We start from the raw sequence: 26295 nt of genomic DNA, 5'->3' as shown, positions 1-26295 counted from the left end.
GGATGGTTTACTAGTTTGTGGGCGAGTGAGAGTTGATACCACTGAAGGAGGTGAGGGAGTTCAAGCCAGCCCAGTTCAGCAAGTGAGAGACAGTGGTGACTACGGTAGGATGCCCCTGTGGCGAATTTGGCGATTTTGTTGTAGCAGGTCTCTAGCTTGTTTAGATCGCATTGCCTTAGGTTGGTATATATTGGAGAGCCATAAAGTAGGGTGGAGATAAGGTGGGAATTTGCTATTGAAATCTTTGCTGCTTTGGTGAGAAATTGCTTATTTCTGTATAACGCTCCTAGTTTTTTGTGGACTTTTTTTATGGTCATGGATATGTGAATGTCAATCTGTAGTTTATTGTCTATTTCTACTCCTAGCAATTTGGTGTGTTCAGTTGGGTATATAGTGGTGTTGTCTTTTGTTGTGATGTTAAAGTGAGAGTTGTTTTGAGTATGTTTGGTGGGTTGGCAGATGAGTAGTTTAATTTTGTTTGGGTTGAGTATTAACTGGGCATCGGATAACCAAGTTTCAACAGAGGAAAAGGCTTCTTGTGTGACTTTTTGCAGTTTGGGTAAGGACTGGGCTGAGCAGATGATGGTTGAGTCATCTGCGTATTGTATGAGTGTGCCATGTTTGGTGGCAGAGGCTAGATTATTGGTGTAAACAGAGAAGAGTAGGGGTCCAAGGATGGATCCTTGGGGAAACCCTATGGAGACAGGTAGTTGGGGAGATATGTCATTCTGCCATACAACAGATTGTTGGTGGTCAGACAGGTAACTCTGTAATCAGTTGGTGACTGATTGAGAGAAGGATAGGTCATTGAGGACAAAGATAAGTTGTTTGTGTGGGACCATGTCAAATGCTTTAGATAGGTCTAGGAAAGTAGCAGAGGAGAGATAGCCATTGTTTTTATGCTGAAGGATAGTGTTAGTAAAGGAGAGTAAGGCAGTGGTGGTGCTATGGTTTGGTCGGAAACCATGCTGAGTACTGGAAAGGAAGTTGTTAGTAAGGAGGTAGTCTGAGACCTGAGAGTGTATGCATCTCTCTAGTATTTTGGAGAGTGGAGAGAGAATAGCTATGGGGCGGTAATTGGTTAGTTCTGTGGAGGGTCCACCTTTGTGGAGGGGAATTATATGTGATACTTTCCACAGTGTGGGAACGTAACTTTCTGAGCAGAGATCGGTTAATCAAGATGGATACTTGGTAGGCCAGAGCATCAGCTGCGATTTGTAGGTATTCACTTGGGAGGTTGTCTGCTACTAATTTGGTGGGTTTAAGTTTAGTTAAGAGTTTTTTTAAGTTGGAGGTAGGTACAGGAGAAAAAGAGAAGGCAGTGGGGAGATTACTAGTTGAAGGTGTGGGTTGGAGGGGTGGGGGTTTGTGTTGTTTAGCTAGTGATAGTATGGTTTGGGTGAAATGTGTGTTGAATGAGGTAGCAATATTTTCTGAGGAGTGAGGGATGTTAGGAGGGGTACTGACGTTACCTGGGTAGAGGATGGAGTTTATGGAGGACCAGAATTGTTTGGGGCTGTGTTGTGAGGAGTCTTGGGCAGACTGGTAATATTGGAATTTGTCCTGTTTTATTAGCTTTTTGACTCTATTGCTTAGTTCTAGGAATTTCTGTCTAGTTGAGGGGGTTTTGGTTTTGCGCCAGTGCTCCCAGGCTTTATCCCTGTTTTTCATTTCTGACTTAGTGGTTTTCTGTAGCCATGGGGAGGGTTGTGCTTTGGTTCTGGAAAATCTTATGGGGGCATGGTAATTAAGGATGCTCAGGAACGTAGTATTAAAAAATTCAACTGCGTCATCTAGACTGAGGTACTTTAGAGGATGCCAGTTACATTCTTTGAGGGATGAGATGAATGTGAGTGGGTTAAAATGTAGTTTTTTACGTATTTGATGGTAGATGACAGGTTTAGCTTGGTATAGGTATTTTTTGAGTAGGAATGTTGGGGAGTGATCACTGAGGCTATCTGATAAGCAGCCTGTTATATATGACTCGGGGCTCTTACTAACTAGTATCCAATCCAGGGTAGTGTGCTTGCTGGAGTTTTTATTTATCCTGGTTGGTGACTGGACTAGTTGGGTGAAGGCATGAAGGTTTACATGATGGGTTGGATGGTTGCCAGAACAGGATTGCCAGTCAATATTGAAATCACCTAAAATGATAGTTTCTTGGACGCAATTATTTAATTAAATTATTTAATTAATTTAATTAAAAATTAGACGCAAACTGCCACCTGCTGATGCAAACTATAATAGAGTGTGCTGTAATGAAGAAAGGCTGTTTATATGGTTATCTAAGAGTAATATTTTATGGTAAGCAATTCTAACACATACTTTTATAATTTGGGGAAAACAATTAAAAACTTTAATACTTTTGACAAGTTATAATATAATAAAGAGCTATTGTTGAGTGATACAAACTAAGTAATTCACCAAGCTGCAGTAATGGGATCCTTAATGGTATGTGAATACAATAGCATAGCATCTGCATCTACAGACACTGTCTGTTATGCAAAAAAGTTGAGTGTAGGTGCACTAAATCAAGTTTATTCAAGTGCTTAATTCTATGCACTGTACAGATTAATTCAAAACAATATAGTACAGCTAAGGATGGTCTAATTAATATGTACAGACATAACTCCATGCAGCTTCACAAGAAAATACTTTGAACAAGATAAATTACTCAATGGCAAACTAGTGATTGTAAATGTGCATGCATAAATCACTTCTGTAGTTTCAATACTTTATCCCACAACACTTCAAACAGTAAAGTCAAAGTAAAAGGTAATCCATTACGTACACATAACCATGTGAGTTCAAAACCCAAGAAAACAAACTTGAGAGTCCAACTTGTAGAACAGTCAAGATGATACACCATTCTGATAACAGAATGAACACTTTACACTGGTGTGTTTAGCTTCAACGACCTGATTTAGTTTCCTCAGCCTGCAATACTTATTCAGTCTGTCTAGACTATATCTCGGGTATTCTGTTCAAAAGAACAGTGAAGGTAAAACATTTTGTTCTCAAGTATGGCTTCATCCAAAGAAAGATACAAGAGTGAAGCTCCATGCCTGAATAAAAATATGGAGACCAGACAGTAAGTAAAGCCTAAAAAATACTGAAGCAGTTACAAAGACTTCGTGAAAGACAAAAGCCATAATGTTGGCACACAGTACTGTCACTGAAACAGTACATCAAAGTAACTTAGTTCCTGTCCAGGAGTAAGCAAAAGGCAAAATGTACCCAGTGTCTGTAACTCCCAAGAAAAAGAAGCTGAAAGGTAAAAGTTCATTTGTAGCCAAGGATAACTTAAGCATGAAGATTATCGGGCATCAGTTAATAAGTACAATGTCAAGACCAATAAACCATTCAACCTTAATTTGTTGCTGTATCCAAATACCTGTAGCAAATCCAGCCCAGGACAGCTGGTGACTTCAAGACAAGGTGGGTCTACAAGGAGTAACTGAATCTGTGAGCTGTTTGGACTAGGTGGATCGACTAAAAGCCCTGTCACTGAACTCTGTACCATATAGGATGTAAAGACAAGACTTGTGCCTGGCCTACAGGGCAGTCTCTGACCCAACCCTGATGGATATGCTTCACATACACAAATCTAACGGCACAAGAGTCACTCACTCTAGGGATCGAAACCTAACCTCTGACATGCTGGATAGACATGTGTCTCCCAGAGACTGATGCACCACTGGAAGAAACTTCCAGTTCATGTGAAGCAGAGCTTCTCACTGATCCTCTTCAAGCCCAACCTGGACAAATGGATGGCAGACTGCAAATTCACCCCGCGGGTGGCACCCATGTCCCTCATGGACAGGGAGAATCGGTATTGACCATAGACTAGCTCTGCAAAATATGCTCACTTAATAAGGAGAGATAGGGCAACTTGGGATTAACATAGCTAGGCTTGTAAGGGCTCTAGGTCTGCTAGCCTAGTAACCTACTATGAACCTATGAACCTAAGAGCAACATTGTGCATGACTACAGTTGTAATTTAGTAATTGACCATACACCACTGCAAATACTCTCTTGCAACAACGCACATGCTTTTTTGCAACACACCTACCTGTTATTCTTCAGCCTAGATGCCCACTCCACACTGTGCCCCCTGAGCTGTACCCAGAATCTGGAAAAAGGTATGCTTTTCATAATGTCTTCATATTCTGAGCAATATTAATTCCTCAGTATAACTTTAAGTGTTTATTATTACTTTATTTGTTATACTCCAAAAATGTCATTAAAAAGACTTTATATTATTTTGTTTTTCAGACACTCTTTCTTCCTTAATTTGCTTCACATCCCTATAATCCTTATAATATGGTGAAGTCTAGATGCAGCAAATCATGGTTTGTTTCTACATTGACTTATAGTAACTTCATGAGACAGTGTCAGAGATTTTCTTTTTTAAAATTCTCTGATCAGTGCTAACAGCAAGCTCCTTAAATAGCTGTACATTTAAATCTTATTCCATTTTTTTATTATTTGCATTCAGTGCTGAATTCTAAGAAGACTGCACCTCATGCTCCTCACCCCCCCCCCCCCACACACACACACACATAACACACAAAATGAAATGAAAAACATCTGGCTCTGTGGCACAAGTGATGAAGCTGTTACTGTGATCATGAAGACCAAGATTTGATAGGTGGCTCTGGCACTGAGCGACCCAGACTAGAAGGGGAAGCATGAAGGGCAAAGCCTCTTCATACCTCCTGGGTAGGTAGACAGGGTAACATGTACTCTGTGGCACATTCATTTGGTAGAATTTCCTGGTGGAGACTGGAGAAACTACCATTCATGCTTTCCTGAAGGTGACAGGGCTGCTTGGAGGGAATAACCTTTGTGAGAGTGAGATGACAGACTTTAAGTTCAGCCCATTGCACAATCTATCCCCCCACTTCTTGGCCAAGTGCACACAGGGGGTAAAGGTCAGAAGTAAAAAGCTAAACAATCGCTGATGGCTGATGGAATAATGGCTTTTGCTTCCAGATTTGCACTCCAGTGATAGTGGACAAATTGGTGTATTGCTGAGGGGGTGGGCTGATGATCATCAGACAGCAGGGTAAAAAAAAAACAAAATCACAAAAAATATAAATGGATAAATGGCCACACTGATGGCACTGAGGCAAGGTATCCATCTGCACCACTACCAACCAGAAATAATGAATGGGCCTGGACCACTGGTAGGAACAGAAGGGAGAAGATGAGCCAGACAATGGCAAGTCCTCCTGTCCTGGAGAGGCTTTGAGGAAAACCATTACCTGTGTGACCACTGGTGGAGCCCAGAATCTTTACAGCTCTGAAGTTCACCAAAAGTGGATGATGGATGTGCTGGCCTCATTGAGGTTCACTTATCTAGGCTAAGGACTGTGACTGACCATGATTCTCAGCACTCACTCTCTATCACCCCATAGTATCCTTGTTCCTCAGCTCTAGGATTTATGAGAATCCAAGGGCCTGCCCAGTGAAGGTAAATGTCCAGAATTATCTGGAACAGAGCTAAGGAGATACTAGAAGAGGGAGCTGTCTGGGTGTGTGGAAACAGCATCATAATTAGTGGTAGAGGTAGAAGAGTAAAAATAAAATTGCATTGTTAGCAGCAAAACTTCACTGGCTTGAAATGAGAGTTCATAATAATCTGTAAAGTGCTACAGTAAAACTAATCCCTGTGTTTCATGTAAAAATTTGTTCAATAGCTATTGGAAAGGAGTTTTCCTTCTGCACCCTATAGTACTTCATTGGCCAGAGCAAGACAGAGTATCACAGTATAAAACAGTAGGTGGTGACTAACAGGCTGAGAAAAAAACAATTTTTTGATCCAGTGCAAGATGCAAATAGATTAAAAAATAATGGTACCATTGTGATTTGCAGCAGAGAAATGAAAACTAAATTGAAAGATGTTGAAGGATTTCTGAGGAATAAACTGCAGCTAGGTGACAATATTGGAGCAAAAATACTTCTGTGGTGAGTTTAAGTAGATTGGAGGGTGGAGATATTCTTTACTATCCCTTATTCTTTTCCTCTGCCTTTAAGACAAAACTGTTTAAATATGTCATCTTGTCTGAAGAAGGCTAGAAAATCTCTAGAAATGGCATCATATAATAGTGAATTGGGCTCAGACCACTGCTAAAGAGTATCCATTGGAAATGTCGGGAACTGAAATGTGAGTCCCAAAATATGGAAACTGAATAGCCAAAAGAATGGACTTACATATATTAAGTCTGAGATGCCATTCCTCGGACTATTCCCTTTTCTCCAAGGTATGGTGATCTTGGAGTTGGCATATATAAGTTTAGGGGGGCACCCCCCACATGGGTGGGGGTTGGCATCACTGTTCTCTTGTATTTTCTTTCTTTCTTTTTTTCCTGGCTTTTCGGCACTTGGCATTTCAAGTCCTGACATTTCAATAGGAACCCCTACTAAATCTCATAGCACTTCTGAGCAAATCAGATAATTATCTTATGTAACAAAAGTCTACCAGGAAATGTAAAACAGTTTACTGCAACAGTTCTCATTATGCAAGGCACTCTGGTGCCGCCATCTTTGGAACAGGCAAAACTTGGCCAAAGAGCCATACCCTCTGGTGCCCCTACTTTGCCTCACCATGCATGGTATGTAAATGAGCACTGCTTGTCTTTCAGTTGCTAGACATGTCAGCAGATGTTCTAGAGAAATAGTTAATACCACACTTAAGACAATAGTCAAGGAAATGTATAATGAGTAGACATGATAATTAATTTAGTAGTATTCTACTGTTTTAATTAAACTGAAACTTTTACACTGAGTGTGCATGCAGGATGAATTAAATTATGCAGAGGTGACATGGAAAGAAGAAATGATGAGTGGCATTAGCATATATATATATATATATATATATATATATATATATACATATACTTACATATATACTGCTTTCTATACTCTGCAGGTTATATTTCCCAGAATCCACTTTACAAGAGTTTTTATCTACAACGAAATCCAAAATGTGATTTCTTATTTTTTTTCTCTTTTATAATAGTTGTTCTCATAACTTCAGTATCAGTAAATTAACTCATTAAAACTGCAAAAATGACAAACATTAAAATATGGCCTACAGCTGTGCTTGGGTCAGCATGTTCCAGTTGGTATGGTAGGTTTGATACTTTTCTTTTCTTCTTTTAGGACATTTCTGCTTTCTTAAATACCCTGATGTAAAGTCCAGAATATAAAACATATTCTAAAAGCCTGCCAATAAATTATAATACACACAAGTGTAATGCACACACAACTTATTATATATTCTCTAATTCACTCTATATGCATAATATTTTGATAACCTCTGCTCTTTGTGTTATAATATATTCAGTATGTGCAGTATGCCACTTCTGAAATACCTGCTGAAATAGCACCACTAGGTAACAGAAACAAATGAAATCATTTCCATATCAGTTCTGATTTCTAGTGACTGTGGCCTGTGTTAGCCACTCCCCCCACCCCCCCCCCCAAGGATGTGAATGAAACAAAACTTCTATCTGCTCACCATTTTTTTTTTAACTATTTCACAAACTTACAGCTAACACTGCTTGCCACATGCAGTTTTGATCCTGACTGTGATTGGTTCAGCAAGACCACAAAAGCCAATGAGGATAGGGAGGGATCGAATTTGAAGCTGGCTGGCTTGCTTGCCCTTCTGGCAGGAAGTCTATAGCCCACCTGATGCCCACATCTATGCTACTTTCGTAGGACCACTTATACTGGTCAGATGTAAAAAGAGGCATAAAAGGCTGTCAATCAATGGAAAGATTATTGTGATTTCTGGCCTGTTTTAGAAGACCTTCCAACAGTTAAGACATATTTTTCTTTCAGTTTTCAAATTCCCATATATTTTAACAGGATAAGGCCTTGGTGGTTAGTGAATGTTGTGCATCAGTCTTTGAAATATTCTGACACCAATAAAATAAATAAATGTGATACTGTCCTAGAAAGTTATTAAACTTTGTAAACTAAAACTTATTGTTTTATTGGCAAGTTTAGAGAGGCTTTAGGCCAACAAGCCAAATCACTAAACTACATACATTACTATAATTATTTATAATATAAATGAACTCTTTTCAGTTGTAATTGATTTAGTGTACACAGCATTGTATGTTTTGTAAGAAAAAAAAGGTTCTAAGGACTACATTACTTCTCTGTGGGTTTTGTTTTTCAATTTTATTTTATTTTTGCTACTAATGCATTAACAGGTTTCTTAGAAGTCTAGTATTAACTATTTTGTCATCTTGCATGACTTGCTATTTTAGGGATGCTAGTCAAGGGCCCTGCAGAGCACAATATTATAGTGGTGTCTGTGGTGTCACTGATTCAGTAAGTACATGAATATTAGTAAAATGGAGAATCTAGCACCTGCAACTTTGTCAACTGCTCTCTGTGTAAGAAAGACCTAGGATGCCCCAGCCACATTCTGTGCACTCAACATTTTGCCTCTTCTGCTATAGGTGTCTTCTCCAGGTCACCCGATTTAGTTCACTACTGGTTTAATTCCCTGGTGTTTAGGGTGCTTTTACTGTTGCCACTTTCCCCACCCTACCTCATTTGGCAGTATTAGTTTAATGTTCTATATTCTATTAGGCTGAGTTATTTTTTTATCGAATATCTTTTTATTGAGTATTTTTCTTATATAGAATGCAAAATAGAAAGAGTAACAGGTCATAAAACATATGAAACAGTTGATGTTACACAGTGCTTAACATTTAGTAAGTTAGTTAACTAGGTATTACACATTTCAACAACAGAAATACAAACAAGCTAAGATTACACTTTGGATTACTATGAAGCTGTGCTATGTTATGTCACAGTCAGAACATTGTTATATTATAACAGTTCACGTGTATGTTCTGGTTACAAATGAGAGTATAACTGGAGGCACAACAACCTACCGAATGTTAACAGTCTACTCTACTATACTCTATATACATATGTACAGGAATGTTACCTTAGTGGTGTTAGTACTCTCAACTCAGAGTTGTATTTACTATCTATGTGTAATTAACATTGTTTGCCATTTATGATAAAATATCAATTAATGCTTTGCAGTAGTTCTGATAATATGTTTGGTTCTTTTGGCTTTTTGTATAAAGCTTCTTAGCCAAAATATGTTTTTTGGCCATGTTCTTGTATTCTGACCAGGATAGTTTGGATCTGTCCAACCAGTTTTTTGCTATATAACATTTTAATAAAGTACATAGTTTATTGTTATGTGCTTGGAGAAACTATCATTCTTACTTTTGAATATATGCAGTATTGTTGCCTCCAAGGACAAAGTGAATTTTAAATAACCTGATTTCTCTAAGAGAAGTTTTAGCGAGCACCATAGTTTATAAACTGGTTTGCAGCTCCAGAAAATGTGGAGGATGTCAGCCTCTTTATTAGGGCAAAAAGGACAACAGGGTGACTTAGATGGATTGAATTTGTTAAGGTGCACAGGTGTATGATAAGGGTGACTTAGATGGATTGAATTTGTTACGGTCTACAGGTGTATGATGAGGGTGACTTAGATGGTTTGAATTTGTTAAGGTGTACAGGTATATGATATGCATTATTGAAGATCATGATCTGGGTGTAAATTAATTTTTTATACGGCATCAGTTTCATAGTATTTCTAATAGCTAATTCCTTCTGATTGTCTGATATGATACTACATTTTCCTTCCCAGAACTTTGAAAACAGTATTGTATTTTGATATTTAATTTTTACTATTAATTTATATGTATTTGAGATCACTTTCTTTTTGTATAAACGCATTTTTTGGATTTGTTGTGCTAGTTTGATATCTTGCTCATTTACAATGATATATTTGGTATATTCCTAAGTATAAGATTTGTTTAATTATCCCCTTATAATAATTGCTTGCTCTAATCAGGTTCTTGATGTTTTCCAATGAGAGGTTTTGTACTTGGTAAAAATGCCATACTGTATATATGTTTTTTATTAATGGGTATTTATCCAAGTTTACCATAGAGTTTGCTAGTTTTATATCAGGGTTGTTATGAATTGGTTGTAGAAGAATAATTGTGTCTTTTAGATTTATTGATATCAGTAATTTCTTGAAAATTTTAGATTTATTAATTAAAATTGGATGAATATTTGAAGTCTTAAGAGTTTCTTGATTAATGAAGGAAATCGTTTTTGGGTTAATTTTAGATGTCATGATGTTTTGGTGGAATAATTTAATCCATATTGGGCACCATCCATTACCTATTGGGCCATAGTTAACTATTTGCATGATGTGACTAGCATTAATAATTCCGTAGAACAGTTGAAAATCAGGACGGCTTAGATCTCCTTTTTCTTTTGGGGGTATTAATTTATTGTAGCTAATTCTTGTACTTTTTGGGTGCCATATAAATTTTGCTAGTCAACCTTTTATCTTGTTGAAGAAGGTAACTGGAATTTTCATGAAAGTGGCATTCAGATGGTATAGGAGCTTAGGCCATATGTTCATTTTGACAACTGAGACTTTTGATAAGGTAAAGAGTTTAAGCTTTTCCCATTTGTTAGTGTTACCTACTATACTTGTCCAAGTTTTAGCTATGTTAGTATTGAACATATCTGATTGTGTATGGCTGAAAATTATACCTAAATATCTCAGAGTATATTGCACTTTAATATATTAGGCTATGTTATTGACAGACACTCTTTACTTGTGTGCATTCTGCATCAGTGGGATAGTTGGAGGAGATAGTGAGTTTCTCTGACTGTTTTTGGAAGCCAGTAATTACATGGGTAAACCACACTCTGCATATCCTTGTTATTGTCATTGGTGTTACACTCCCCTACCCTCCATCCAGTTCCAATTATTCCACATCATTTTATATATGGTTACTAATCTCCACCCTTTTTACCTCTTTTCCCTTAGCAGCTTCTCTCTAGCTATAATCACTCCTTTTCCATCTCATCTTAAACCACTCACCTACTTTTATTTTATTTTTTACCTATCACATTTCCTCCCCCAGTCTAGCTCTTCTCTTAAGTCCTCCCCCCATTTCTCCACCCACTTCAGCCTGTCTCATTTGCTACAGTCCACAATTTTAATTCCTTCTCTCTTACTAATCTTCTCATTGCAATCATTCCATCTCTAAAATCACCTCAGTCTATCTAATCTCCCTTGCAGTAGCTCCATAAGTTACTATACCAGTCACACTCACATTAATTTTGATCGTATCTCCAATATATTATCTCTTCAACTTATTATCCTACTTAAAAACAATAATCAGTAATGTCAGCCATTTGGGTTCTCATTTTACTAAGTTCTGTTGCTTTGGGCTACCTTAGAAATATCCATCTTTTACCTTTCTTTCACACTAGGTTCATAGGTTCATAGGTAGGTACTGGGCTATCGACCCTAGGGCCTATACAAGCCCAGCCAAAAAGGTACCCTGGCTTTTGCCACCCAAGAAAATTACTTTCCTGTGCCACTGTCGTGCAGAGCCACAGAAGTGATCCCCAGGTGAATTTCCTATTTTCCATCCAATCATCAAGATTTTTCTTGAAGAGTGCTAATGAGGAGCTTTGTTTAATATAGATAGGTAGTTTATTTCAGAGTATGGGAAGTCTCTGGGGCAGGAATCTATCCCTCCGGCATGCTCTGTTTATTGTGGTGACAAGGTTTAGGTCCCTAGAGTCTGTAGCTTGGAGGGATTGGGGTTTCTTTAAGTGGAGCATGTCCAGTAGCTCTGGGTTTGACATAGCTTTGTATGTTAGGCAGAGATCACCTCTGAGTAGACGATATGCGACAGAGTAAAGCTGGAGTTTTTTGAGACAGTTTGCGTAGGGCATTGTTTGAGGCTGGTAATCCTCTCTGTGAGGTATTTCTGTGGCCTTTCCAGTTGTTGTAGATGTCTTGTGAGGGACATACCAAAAGGGTCATTGTACTCTATAATGGGTTTAATGAGTGATGAGTAGAGGGGAACAATGACCTCTTTTTTTCTGGATGAGTAACCTTTTGTGATGAGGTGTGCCACATAGAAGGATTTCCTGACTACTGTGGCAATGTGATTATCAAAGGAGAGACTATTGTCCACCTGTGTCCCAAGGTCTCTTATCACACTTTCGGTGTTAGGTGTACTACCGCTTATGTTGTAGTTCATGGGTACAGTGTTTTTACCAAAGGGGATGACAATGCACTTTTTGGCATTGAGCTGGAGGCCATGGCCTTGACACCAGGCATCTGTCTCAGTGAGGCCCTTTTGTAGGATTTTGTAGGAATACTAACTGCACAGAACAGCTAACTGTTTTGAGGTTCTTTGTTACACTCCTCACTTGGTGGCCAAAGCATTCCTTAGCTACTGTCTCTGTGACACACCTTTTTACTAAACATTAAAGGTCCTATGACTATGTCTAAAAGCTACAAAATGTCTTATAGCACTTATTTCAATATTTAGCCTTCAAGATGGTTATGTAGAGCTTAACGCATGCCCCCTGTTCCCTACCAATCACCACTATCTGCCTTCTTCCTAACTCAGTAAAATTATTGTAATATTCTACCAAAATACCCACAGCTTGAACAATATTTTTTTTTTCAGTTTAAATTCTGCAATACATGTAACCAACCCAGAATTATCACCATTGTTGAAAGTTAGTTCAAGATGACTCTATAACCCCCAACTACATTCAGCAAAAATGTTCTCCTGGCTGATAACAAGCCTTTAAACATCAAACAGGGGGAGGAATAACTATCTTTACTGATAATTCTTCTCATCTTCTTCCGAACCTCATAACTAATGCTGATGCACCTCTGTTAAAGACCTAAATTGTATTTAGTGCAGGTTTACTTGGGCAATAGGCAATGTACGGACTTGACAGTAAACACAAATGTATTACCATCAGTCAAACCAATACAAATTAAGCTGGACCTCAAAGAAATACCCTTAACAGGTTAGCTGTTTTCTACCACCCTACTCAGATAGTAACAAAACGAAGGTCACAATATTTTACCTAATCATAAAACATTTTAAAATACTCAATAGCATCCACACCAGCAAGTCTGATAAAGCCAAGTTACTGCTTGTGCTTCCTCACATGTTTAGTGGTCACCACCCATTTATTGCTTACTGCTTCCTAAAAGACAGCTAAGTACCTTTGGAAGCAATTGTCTCTAAAAATATCAAAGATAAATCACAACATATGCTTGCAACCAAAGTGGAGCTCATCAACTAAATTCCATTATACAGTTATACAGATTTCACCTTAGATATATTAACATTCTACAATTTGTTAATCACCTTCCAGGAGAGGCTAAATCCCCCCTCACAAAAGTTAGGGCAAGTTAGTTTCTAATGAGCTTAATGAGAAAATCAAACTAACAGATAAAGCCAGGAGATTATGGAAATTTGATTCATGCAATAATGCGCATTATAAAAGTACAAGAGTATAAGAAATGGTGCTTCTTATCAACACCCCTTAGACAACTTACACTAGACTGTTACAACACACCCACATTGGCCAATCAAAGCATTTCTGACAAACAGTGAAAAGCATTTCTGTGAACAAGTTATCTCCAAAATTTCCAAAGGCAAACTTCATAATAAAGACATGGTAAACAACATTCATAACCACACCTCTACAAGCAACTTATCTTTATTCTCCAATGACACAAAGGCAATACTCTTTGCCCCCTGCACAAAGCAATTTCCCTCTTTCTATTTCAAAAGTATTGCATACCTGAAGTACTAAAATGGCTAAATATGCTTGATTTCAATTTCAAATATAATTTCCATGCCGCACACCTAAGTTGGACATATTAAGTGTAAAACTCTTGCCTTTGACTTCCAAGATGGCTGTACACTGATCAACACCTCAACTTTAGATTTCTTATTATGAAAACAGAAAGTGAGAAACAAGTCACTGATATTCTCAGTTTGAGTAAAATTCCATTACTGGATAGTAAGTACACTCTCTGTATGCCAGCAAAGAAGAAATTAAAAGAGAGTCTGAAAGAAAATGAACTAGAAAAAGTGAAGAGAAAAAAGTGACTGTGAAAATCCTGCAGCTATTCAGCAAAAGACAGTTCAAGCTCCAGCCTTGGTGCAAGACATGGCTTTCAGTAATCTAGAGGAAAAAATAAGTCAATGTGCTCAGAGCTGATTAAAATAAATGAAACACTGAAGAAGTATATAAATTCAAATAACAAAAGGTTGGAAAAAATAGAAGAAGATTTAAGCAGATATTCAGATGACATGTTAAAACTGCAAAAATCAGAGATCAAAATAAAGAAAAGGCTGGCTGAGTATGAGACCGCTCAAGGGGAGATGTTTAAAAAAATTGTAGAATTAGTGGACAGAGCACGTTGGGAGAATCTGAGACTGTATGCTGTACTAGAGAAACTAGAAAGAACAGACTGTATTGATTTTATGAAAGCACAAATACGCAAATGGACTGGTATTCCACAGCAGGAACTGTTAATTGAAATGGCACACTATGTGTATGCTCCCAATCTGGCCATGAGAAAGCAGCCAAGACATTTATTATAAAGATGCAAACCAACCGGCAGAAAGAGTTAACCCTGACAAAACCTTGGCAAAAGCGCAATGTATTAAAAGTTAGGGACAGTAGAGTGTTTGTGGAAAATGATTATTCACTGTATACCAGACAAAAGAGAAACATTTTATTCCAGTAATGGGGGAATGTTGAGGCAGGTGTGAGATTCAAGCTGCTGTATCCAGCTGTCTTCAAAATTTTTTTACTGAAGGATCAAAGTAATTTTTTGATGCAGAACAGGCTAAAAAGGAAATGCAAAAGTGTGTCCAACAAAAAATTCATCCATAAAGCAGAAGGGGACTCCAATTCTCATTCTTCTGGTAAAGTACACAGAGAGACTTTGTCAATGAAACCTTTCCCCCCTGTTCCAAAGAGAAATGCATGAGAGACAGAGAAAATCAATGGAGCTGACCAGAATAGTTGGGAGTACCTTGGAACTGAATTGGAATCTGAAGTTAGGAGATGAAGATGAACAGGAAGAAAACCAGCAACATGGAAATTAGAAAAAAATCTGAGACTGCAAAGCCTTATGTGTATTTTTTGAAATATGGCTGCATAACAATAAGTGGAAAGAATGGACTTTTGCTGACTTTGATAAACTTGTGGTGAACTGAAAAGAATATGCCGTCTTCATGTCACTAATGTTTGGAAGGACCCTGAGGGAAATAGATGAATCAGGAAAAAAGTAATTGTAGTTAAAACAATGTCTGTTCTTAACAGTATTTCTATGAAACTTTTCACAATATGAATTGCATATTTTATAGTGAAATATTTTTATTTGTTCTTGTATGTGATAGAATTACCAATGTGAATAGATGCATTGTTTCTTTTTTCTCTTCTCTTTCTTCTTTTTGGTATTAAGAAATGTAGGCATTACAGTGCAAAAAGAGAAGAAAAGCTCGACAAAACATGTTTAAGTTAGTGGACTGTAATCTTGAAGGTGGGGAATGGGGTGTTAAAGTACACCAATCATAATACATGCAGTGCTGATATGTTTTATCTTACTTTAACATAGATGAACATCTTAATTAAGAACCTTGGCTTATTCTAATAGCAAATTCTAAGTGGAAACAAATAAATATGAGAACACCAAATATAATGAAACATTTTCCTTTAGCAATAAATGTTTCAGCTTGTCTTTCAGGCTGTAGTAGAAGACTATTTCTTTTTTCTCTTATGTTTCCATAAACACAAACTGTTAACAGGTTAGTAAAAGACAGAGCACTAGTTTCTTCAATAATTTCTGAAACCAAGCATGTTGTTTTCACATCTGGAGTAGGAAAATAAAAAAAGCAGATACCAAGTAATGTAAGCAGGAGTACAAACAATGACATGTATCTTAGCAGGGATAGCCTCAATTTCAGATTAATTACAGCCTATGTTATTAGCTGTCTATTTGGCACACATGTTCCTAGTAGGATGGTTAAACGTCATTATTTGAAGATATACATAGTACTGTCTGTTGTATTAAGTTAACAGGTTATGGGGGAATTCTGGGTTGTGTGTGTGTGTGTGTGTGTGTGTGTGTGTGTGTGTGTGTGTGTGTGTGTGTGTGTGTGTGTGTTGCTGTTTTTTGTTAAAACAAAACATCTTGTAAATTGTGACATAGGTTCCAATGCTTGTAAGAAAAAAACTGTGTAAAGGGTTAACCTGCCAAATGTTAATGGGTGCATGTACCACAATGGCTGGAAATAGACATTTAAAAAGCTGCCATATATAAAATGTGGGAATGATGACTTCTTACCATGATGGCAACACTTTCCATATTATCTTGGAATGTGAATAGTCTCACAAGTATAGACAAAAGGGAAATAATACTTTATACATGCGGAGTGCAGATAGATGTAAGAGACACATTCGGAAAGAACTGAGCTTGTAAATTTGATAAAGAAAGGATTTCAGTATGGATATTCTCTAGAATATCAGGGACAAAGGAAAGGAGGTGCACTTATATTAACTGCTAGAGGAGCTCCAGTAGTGATGAATGAGGAAAAAGATAATAATGGTAGATCTGTAGTAGTAAGAGGCTACTGGTAAGGGGTGAGGATTAAGCTGGCATATTTCTGTATTCCACCTAAAACTGCTATTATAAAGTTTAAAATATAGGATAAATAATCAGCTTTCAGCAGGGAATATTACTTATAGGTGTGAAAGTCATAAATAAACAACATTAAGAATTTGCCTTATATGCCTTTAGTCAGGAACAACACTTCAGGATGTGCAAACAGAAATTTTATTCTTACAGCGCTGGGAGTTAGTCTTCATAATTCTTGATGAAGCATTCTCACTTTACATACAAAAACTGTAATTTTATACATTTTCTTATCAAACTGCTCATGCAGTTTCATGATGTTATAATGACTGTGTCTTATAGAACACTTTGCAAATGTTCTCATCCCTCGTGATTTTTGCTTTAGACTTCATGTGAACACCTTCCTATACATGATTCACCTGCTTCCAAAAGGTCTTGTTTCTGACCTTGGATGTTTCAAACCTGCTGTAGCAGCAATGCATTCTTAGCCTGGAGGAGTCAGACTAACAAATTCCTTTTTGTATGATTACATGCCTCACTTCATGCAACACGCACTATTCTCTCTTATTACATACTAAAAGAATGCAGTTAAAAAAACAGCAATACTGTGGGCTTATGAAGCTGTATTTTTCCCAGCCCTGCATACAAATTATATTTGCTTTATAACAATCATATTATAGCATCATTAATCAACTGAAATTAATATACATTTTAATAATCTGGTCTTGTCCCATAACAGTTTTCTCGTTCTGACACTATCAGTGTCATACCATACATATAATTATATTTTTATTTTTCTTAACTTGATAAAATATGCCTCAGTGTCATAGTAGTCATCATAATTTTTTGTCAAAATAGAACTGTTATTGATTTGTGCATGCAGTGGCATTTCATGTGCAGGTGAGGTTAAACATCTTGTAATCACAGCCTTTAGAATAGAAAATGCTAAAATGATTACAAATATAATAAAAAGTACAATGACAATACCCTGGATTATGCTAGTTCCCAGGTTACCAAAAATACTGCCCAACCATCCAAAAAGAGTCCAACTTTTGGATGGGCTGTCCGACTCTTTGGCCCTTTATTCCATGAAGTTTGCCAGTTTTTCCTGTTCATCATGATAGTCACTAATATATGAACAGCATTGGCTCCCTATAAGGGCACATGACCCCCCTTTTGCAGCAAGCATTATATCAGGTGCCATTTGATTCTGTAACATCACAGCTCGCATTTCAGTCATTTCTCGATTTGCCATCCTGATGTGATGTGAAGTTTGGTTGGCCACCTCCTGTAGAATTTGGGCAAGTATGGTGATTTCAAGCATTGTCCTTTGCACTCCGTCCAGTGGATTGCTCACTTATTTTTAAGTCTACCTGCTGGTGGGTTTTCAAAATGTTGAATAGCAGGAGTAATATAGCCTACAAAGCAACATCAGACCAATCTGTAGGGAATCAGGGGTAGGCACGATTACCACAGATAAAGTAACGGTCGCTTATCATGCCCATGCCATGCCCCCAGTCATAGCTTTTTAAGTGCAAAGAGTCTAACAAACTTTCTTGCCTATTGTCATTACATTTGCTTTTCCGTACTGGTACAGTTCCATTTCTGGCATAACATGTGTCACCATGTTGTGTGGTTGCAAGTTGAAGCGACACAACCTTTGAAAAATCAGTTACATTATGCCAGGTTAAGCTGATGTCATTAAGGTCCTTTTCAATGACACCTGTGATGCAGGGATGGGAATCATGGGAATCCCTGCCTTGGAATGATGAGGTATATACAAACATATCCAGCAGTTTGCTTTGTTTAGATTTTTGACATATTCCCAAAGGACCAGCAAGAAACTGTTTTCTCTCGATCAGTTTATAGAAGGAAACAGCAGCAGAAACAAAGCAAAAGTACCTGTTGTCACTGGATTCATCATGGACTGCTACTGAAGCTGACCTTCCCACTGGGCAGATGATTTATCTGTCACACCTCGATCTCCCTCTGTTGGCTGCAATGATTCATCTGGGGTCCCTACATGCAGGTCTTCTTGCAATTAGACGAATGGATCCACGTTGGTAGTCCTGCACAACGAACAGCAGTCAGGGTCATCAGCAGGACCTGGAAAGGACCCTTCCACTTCGGGCTGAGGCTGTTCTTCCTCTGGAAAATTTTAATGTAAACCCAGTCACCTGGTTGTAGTTGGTGACAGGGTTGGTCAGGAGGCTTTGGTAATGCTGCTCTTACTGTTCGATGATATTGCTGCAAAATTTTGAGGAGTCTCCTACAATAAGAAATCATAGGATCATCTGACAAAGTTAAATCGGCATTTCCCACTGGAGGGGTAGCTGGAAGGGCCATGGGTCTCTCCATTAATATCTCATATGGACTCAATTTCCTGGTGCCATTCAGTGAGGCCCTCATACTCATCAATGCTAAGGGAAGGGCTTAGGGCCACTTTAAGTGGGTTTCAGCACAAATCTTCGAAATTTTATTTTTAAGGGTCCTGTTTACCTTTTCCACTAATCCAGATGACTGGGGATGGTTGGGACAGTGAAGACTCAACTTAGTATTAAAAGCTTTATATAACTCTTTAAACAGATTATTATTAAAATGAGTTCCCTGGTCACTGCTAACAATGCTGGGTATACCGAATCTCGGTATATAATCAGATAACAATTTTTTAATAACTGTGACTGCATCAGCTTTGCGACATGGGTAAGCTTCCACCCATGCTGAGAACATACACACTACCACCAAAATAAATTTTAAATTATTAGTCTTAGGCATCTGGATGAAATCCAGCTGTATATTAACAAAAGGTCCCCAGGGTGGAGGTAAACATGCAGCTTTGCTGTTGGCATGTTTGCTTATGTTTTATATTCCAAACAAATACTACAATTTTGTACATAGTAAAGTATCAAACAGGAGACATGAGGGGCATACCAAATTTGGGTAATTTGATTAAATAAAGTTGTCTTACCTGTATGGGCCAGTAGATGATATGCCCTTACTAGGTAAGGTAGCAAAGAGGCAGGCGCCACCAGTCGGACGTCCGGATGTCGCCATATGCCATAAGAGGATTTTCTACGTCCATCCTTGAGCCACCTCAGAACTTCTCCCTGTGATGCTTCAGCTTGAAAGGCTGACAATTTTGCAAAATCAAACACATTATTACTGTTGTAGTTTGTTGTTGTCAACATACAAAGATGTTTACAACAATTTACTACTGCTTGTTTAGCAGCTTGGTCTGCCACATTGTTACCTTTTGTAACAATGTTACTGCTTGTTTAGCAGCTTGGTCTGCTAAGTTGTTACCTTTTGTAACAACATTTATCACTTTTTGATGTGCACAACATTTGATTACAGACAGCTTTTTAGGTAACAAAAGTGCATCTGACTGATTTTATGTACCCTGAATTTTTAATTTGATTTTTTGTTAAAAACCACCTCTCTCTCCAAAGTTGCCCAAAGTCATGTACCACCCCAAAAGCATAACGGCTGTCTGTAAAAATATTGGCCACCTTGTCTTTGGCTAACTCACAGGCTTTTTGCAAAGCCACTAGCTCAGCTGTTTGAGCAGAGTGAGCACCCTCTAATCTTTGTTGCAACAATATTGTTTCCTCGATGCAGACTGCAATTCCCAAGATCAACTTTCCTGTTTGATCTCTTCCACAGGAACCATCCACAAACAGATGCATGTTAGCATTGGGTATAGGAGTGTCCTTTAAGTCCTACCTAGAAGAAATCAAATAGATAGTTACACACACACAATCATGCTCTTCACCAGCATCAGCAGTAGGCAACAGAGATGCAAGATTTAGTACAGGACAGCTGATCAGAGATATAGATGGATCAGAAAGAAGTGTAAGTTCATATCTAGTTAGACGTGCAATCGAGAGTGGTTGAGTTTTCATTTTAAGCAAAAGAGATGATACAGAATGAGGGTCAGCTACTGTGAGATCATTCCCAAGCACCAACGATTGTGCCAGATTAACTATAATGGCAGCAGTGGCAACTGCACTTAAACAAGGTGGAACACCTTTTGCAACAGACTCAAGTGCTGTGCTGTAACAAGCCAATGGGTGATAGTTGTCCCCATGTTTTTGGGCAAGTACTCCTTGTGTGAATCCATTTTTTTATGACAAAATAAAATGAGGGTCTTATCATAGTCTGGTAACCCTAAAGCTGGGGCAGTAGCTAAAGATTGCTTCAAGTTCTGAAATGAATTTTCCTATTCACTATTCCAAAGGAGAGGCTCTGGTGTGTCCTGCTTTAAAAGATTTGTCAAAGGTTTGGCATTTTCTGCATAGTTAGGGATCCACTGTCTACAGTATCCTGTCATACCTAGGAAAGAACTAAGCTGTCTCTGAGTAGTTGGATGTGGAGCCTTAGATATTGCATCAGTACGAGATGGTAACACTTGCCTGCTACCCTGGGATATTAAATGACCAAGATACCATACCTGAGATGACCACAATTGTAGTTTTTCTCTAGACACTTTGTGTCCCTTTTCTGCAAGGATAGTCAGAAGATGCAAGGTATCCTGCTGACATTGCTGAAAGGAGTCTGATGCTATTAGTAAATCATCTACATATTGTACTAACACAGACCCACCCGGAAATGACAAATTCTCCAAATCTTTTTTTAGAATTTGAGAAAATAATGAAAGAGATTCAGTATACCCTTGTGGCAACCACATCCATGTATATTGCTGTCCCTGATAAGTGAAAGCAAACAGAAACTGACTCAAAGGGTAAATAGGTATAGAAAATAAAGCTAAACATAAATCGATCACAGAAACGTAACTAGCTGTAGGTGGTATGCAACTCAGTATTGTTGCTGTATTTGAAACAACAGGAAAAGTAGGTAGCACTGCATTATTTACAGCCCTTAAGTCTTGGACAAATCTATAAGTAGCCTTTCCTGGCTTTTTCACTGGAAAAATAGGAGTATTACAAGGGCTTTTAACTAGTATTATTATTCCTTACTATATTAGAGACTGAATTACAGGTTTGATTCCCTGCTCTGCCTCTGGCTTTAGTGGATATTGTGGACCTCTGGGGAGAGGTTTTGATGGATTTAATTTTATTTTTACTGGTTCTGCTGATTTCAGTATACCTACTTCATTTGCATGCTTAGCCCACAAGTTGGCAGGTACCTGCTGTAGTAACTCTCCATCTGTCTGTATGCTTCCAGCAGGCTGTTCCTCAGCTTTTGCTAAAACTGCCAATACTTCCCCCTCCGATTCTCTTGGAACATTTAAATACACCCCTTCTGGGGTACAATAAACAGTACAACCCAGCTTACATAACAAATATCTTCCTAGTAAGTTTGCTGGTGCAGTAGTACTCAGAAGAAAAGAATGCTTTTCTTCAATCGGACCTAAAGAAATGGGGATGAGTTCTGAAACAAGATACGTAACTATAGTATTTGTTACTCCAACTGCCTTTACTTTCTTTTCTGAGACTGGTATTTGACTGAAGTAATTTTAGCACTGACCTAGTAGCTCCAGTGTCCACCAGAAATGGGGTTTTCTTTGAATTTATTTTCATCTTAACGTAGGGCCCATTTTCATCTATTGGCAGTAGAGGGTTAAGATTCACTTCTGTATTATTTTTTTGATCTAGTCAGTATGGAGCTTCTTAACTCCTTCCAGTCTGAGGAGGTGGTGGAGGAAAAACTGCATTATTATAATTTGGTTGCCACTCAGTCCAAGTATCTTGGGCTGTCTGCATTTGCCTGTGTGGGCACTCCCCTCTCCAATGCCCTGCTTCTCCACAGTTAAAGCAAGATGTATTAGATGAAGCTGGAGGGGCACTGACAGCTCATTGTTGCCAACCAGCTGCACCTTGTTCCCCTCAACCAGCACTTTTGCTAAATCCTCTAGCAATTCCTCTACCCCTTCCCCTGCTTCTACCTCGACCCCTTGGGTTTTCCAGGCACCTGATTTGTAAAGTTAGCAGCTTATCTTCAGTATCCTTCCTTCATTTTTCCTGATACTCTGTACAGTGATTTGCAGCACTTAATAAAGACTCTAAGTCCTTCCCTTGCCAGTCTATGAACACCTGCTTTATTTGATTTTGTACAGGGGCTTGCAGACCCTGCACAAAGGCTGCTGCAATAGCTGGCTTAGCTTGCTCTTCTGGGTCTGGTATTCCTGAATGTCTAGAAAATACTGTTTTAAAGCAACTCAAATAGTCTGCAGGGGCTTCCCCTTTATTTTGTTTACATGCCTGTATTTTAGACCAGTCAGTCCAGTCCTAACTTGACACACATCTGTAATCTTGTTTAACAATGCTGTTCATTTATTTATTAATGCATTTCCAATGAGAGTGAAATCCGTTATTTCAGCCTTTTCCAGTAACTGCTTTCTTATTTCATCTGAAGTAAATACCCTCAGCAGTTGATTTAAATCTGTCAAAGTAGGACTGTAACATTCTAGTATAGTTTTTAATTCTTTCTTTGAATTTTATTGGATCTTCTCTAATATTTGGAAAATCTTTAGACATAGTATGCAAATCAGCAGGGGTCCAAGGACGATGAACAAGTTCCCTATTTTTAGCCCCCAAAATTTCACTGAGAGGTGCCAATAGATCCCCTCCAGAGGTTGTAATCTCTTGTTGCACCCTGTCATGTGAGCATGTATGGTGAGATACAGGAGTGTCAAATACTAATGCCCCTGTTGGGGAAGTAGAAGTTATCTGAGAAGGATAGGAAGACGAACCCCCCCCCCTTGACTGCAAATGCCTGTTTAAAAGATGAAGATTGAACAGGGGAACCAGTCTGAGATGTACCAGTATCACGTGAACTGGTTGTCCAATGGACAGTAGACCGAAAGGTAGGAATTTGAGAAACAACGGAGTCTTGTACAGGAGGTACCCATTCTGGTGCATATGGGGGTGGTGGTGCAGTAGCTATTGGAGGATTATCATCCTCTTCAGAAGTTTCTGCTTTTTGGCCATCCTCAGTTTGTTCCAAACCTGCTAAGACAGGATAAAGGGATCCCTTTTTACTGGTCTGTACTGACTTTTTAACCTCTTTTACTTGTTGCAACAATTTCTTATTAACATCCTGCAACCCTCTTAATGCTGAGTACTTTTCCCTTTTAAGTGCTTCACTGTACCAAGAATAAAATGCTGTCATATGTTCCCCACTTACTTTGCTTTTCCTTTCTTCCAAAATACCTTTCAATGTCAGTAATTTAGTCTTATCATAAGTTCCATTTAATGGAAATACCCCACCAGCACAATTCTTAGTAAGTTGAAACCGGTCATGCAAATATTTACAACTTTCCTTCCCATAGTTAAAATACATAAAATATGCAGGTGTTCCCTTTTAAGGTATTTATTTTGCTTGCTTATCTTTGCTCCCATTCTTCTTATTTTATAAATCAGCAATAAAAATGTTAGGCTTACCTTACAACTCCTGGATCCTGGCAATTCCGAAGACAGAAAATAACTGTAGTATTCCACACACCATACAGGGAGGGAAAAGTAGGAACTCTGTTGGTGTGCAGCAACAGAGGAGAGGTTTTGATCAGCCTTTTCCCACAGCACCCCCTTGCTTTCATTCCTCATGAGCTCAAACGTTACAGCTTCAGCACTGCAGTCAGGATAACGGGGCAGATAGGTACCGTGTCCAGAAGTGACCACTCTTTCGGACCCTCTGAGGGTACTTTCAAACAATCACAATAAGTCCCAATGTGCTTTTGGGCTCATGAATTTATTTTAACAACACATGTCTCTACATCCTATTATGCGGTAGGCTCATGAATTTGTTTTAACAGTATATCATCTACATACCTGCGGTGGTGGTGCTGCGGTAGTGTTGTCGCCTCACAGTAAGACATTGTCCTGTTCGATTCTCAGTTAAAGTGTCTTCTGTGTGGAGACATGCATGAATGGACGTACCTTCGTTGAAGGTTGTGCATCAGGGCTGGCAACTCGGCACGTAAAAGTCTACTGCCAATCATTAGCAGACCAGAGTTCTGCTGTGGCGACCCCTAACCGGGAAAAGCCGAAAGACACAACAAGTATATAGTCTCATCCCAATCATGCTATGGGCTCATGAACTTGTTGTATAGTCTATGTGACAATCATGCAGTGGGCTCATGAATTTGTTTTAACTTTACAGTCTACATCCCAATCATGCGGTGGGCTCAAGAACTTGTTTTAACTTTACAGTCTATGTTCCAATCATGCGGTGGGCTCAAGAACTTGTTTTAACTTTATTTTTAGCTTTTAACTTTTTCTTTTCTTTCTCTCATACATTCATACATTAACATAATAAAAATGTCTCTCATACTTCTTATCTTTCAATCCTGAGAGTACCGCCCTCGACACAAGGCACCTCCTTGTGTTAATTTGTCCTTTACTGTATGTGCACATACATTTACTATACTCATTTACTGTGGGGTCCTCCCACTATTACTTGTATATCTTACAACCACTCAGTCAAACAAAAAACACAGTCATGCACTTATACTACAAACACAGTTATGTACGTATTCTAAATATACAGTCATGCACTTATTCTACATTTTGCTAAAGTTGTGTAAAAGAGAGAAAGGAAAAAAAAAACACAAACCAACCCTTTTCTCTTACAAAACAATGTCCCTGCCAAGGCGTATGTTTGCACACCCTGAATAGCTGCACATCTGAGTCTCTGACTATTCCATGCAAAGCAGTGTGGAATTCACAGAAAATCTGTGATGGACCCTAATCTAGAACTGCCCTGCAGCAATACCAGAATTCAGATCCAAGTCAGAATTTACCTTATATGCCTTTAGTCAGGAACAACACTTCAAGATGTACAAACAGAAATTTTATTCTTACAGCATTGGGAGTTAGTCTTCATAATTCTTGATGAAGCATTCTCACTTTACATACAAAAACTGTAATTTTATATATTTTCTTATCAAACTGCTCATGCAGTTTCATGACATTATAATGACTGTGTCCTATAGAAAACTTTGCAAATGTTCTCATCCCTCGTGATTTTCGCTTTAGACTTCACGTGAGCACATTCCTATGCATGATTCACCTGCTTCCAAAGGGTCTTGTTTCTGACCTTGGATGTTTCAAACCTGCTGTAACAACAATGCCCTCTTAGCCTGGAGGAGTCAGACTAACAAATTCCTTTTTGTATGACTACATGCCTCACTTCACGCAACACATACTATTCTCTTTTATTACATACTAAAAGAATGCAGTTAAAAAAAAACAGCAATACTGTGGGCTTATGAAGCTGTATTTTTCCCAGCCCTGCATACAAATTATATTTGCTTTTTAACAATCATATTATAGCATCATTAATAAACTATAATTAATATGCATTTTAATAAGCTGGTCTTGTCCCATAACATAGGTGGGGACTGGAATTTGATTTTCAACCATGACAATGTATGTGACAGGTCTAGAAGGGAAAATATAACAAGAGGGTAGAATTCTGAAAAATTTATGAAAATATTTGGTATGAAAGACACAAATTCAGTTGTATGAATGCATAAATAATTTACTTATTACTTGCCAAGGTACAATAATTGGGCTAGACTAGACAAATTATATTTCACAGGAATATGTGCATTTTATTAAGAACTCTGACATATATCCAGTGACTATTTCAGATAATATGCCAATAATTACTAAGATACAAATGCAGAGTAATGACATAAAGAAGAGACACTGATGTTTACCCATATACCTGTTAAAAAGAGAGGAATTTAAGGAATGGGTAGTGGAAATTATCCAGGAGTT

General features: G+C 38.2%; 1 protein-coding gene across 1 annotated transcript in view; it reads left to right on the top strand.

Moving 5' to 3' along the window:
* Positions 1–26295, top strand: part of PDZD4 (PDZ domain containing 4) — a 671734-nt gene that overhangs the window by 552582 nt on the left and 92857 nt on the right. The window lies entirely within an intron of this gene.

The sequence above is a fragment of the Protopterus annectens genome, chromosome 8.part0, assembly GCF_019279795.1.
Source record: "Protopterus annectens isolate FY-2018-M chromosome 8.part0, PAN1.0, whole genome shotgun sequence".
Classification (NCBI taxonomy): domain Eukaryota; kingdom Metazoa; phylum Chordata; order Ceratodontiformes; family Protopteridae; genus Protopterus; species Protopterus annectens.
The sequence above is the reverse complement of the archived record's forward strand: the minus strand, read 5'-3'. Positions and strand labels throughout refer to the sequence as shown.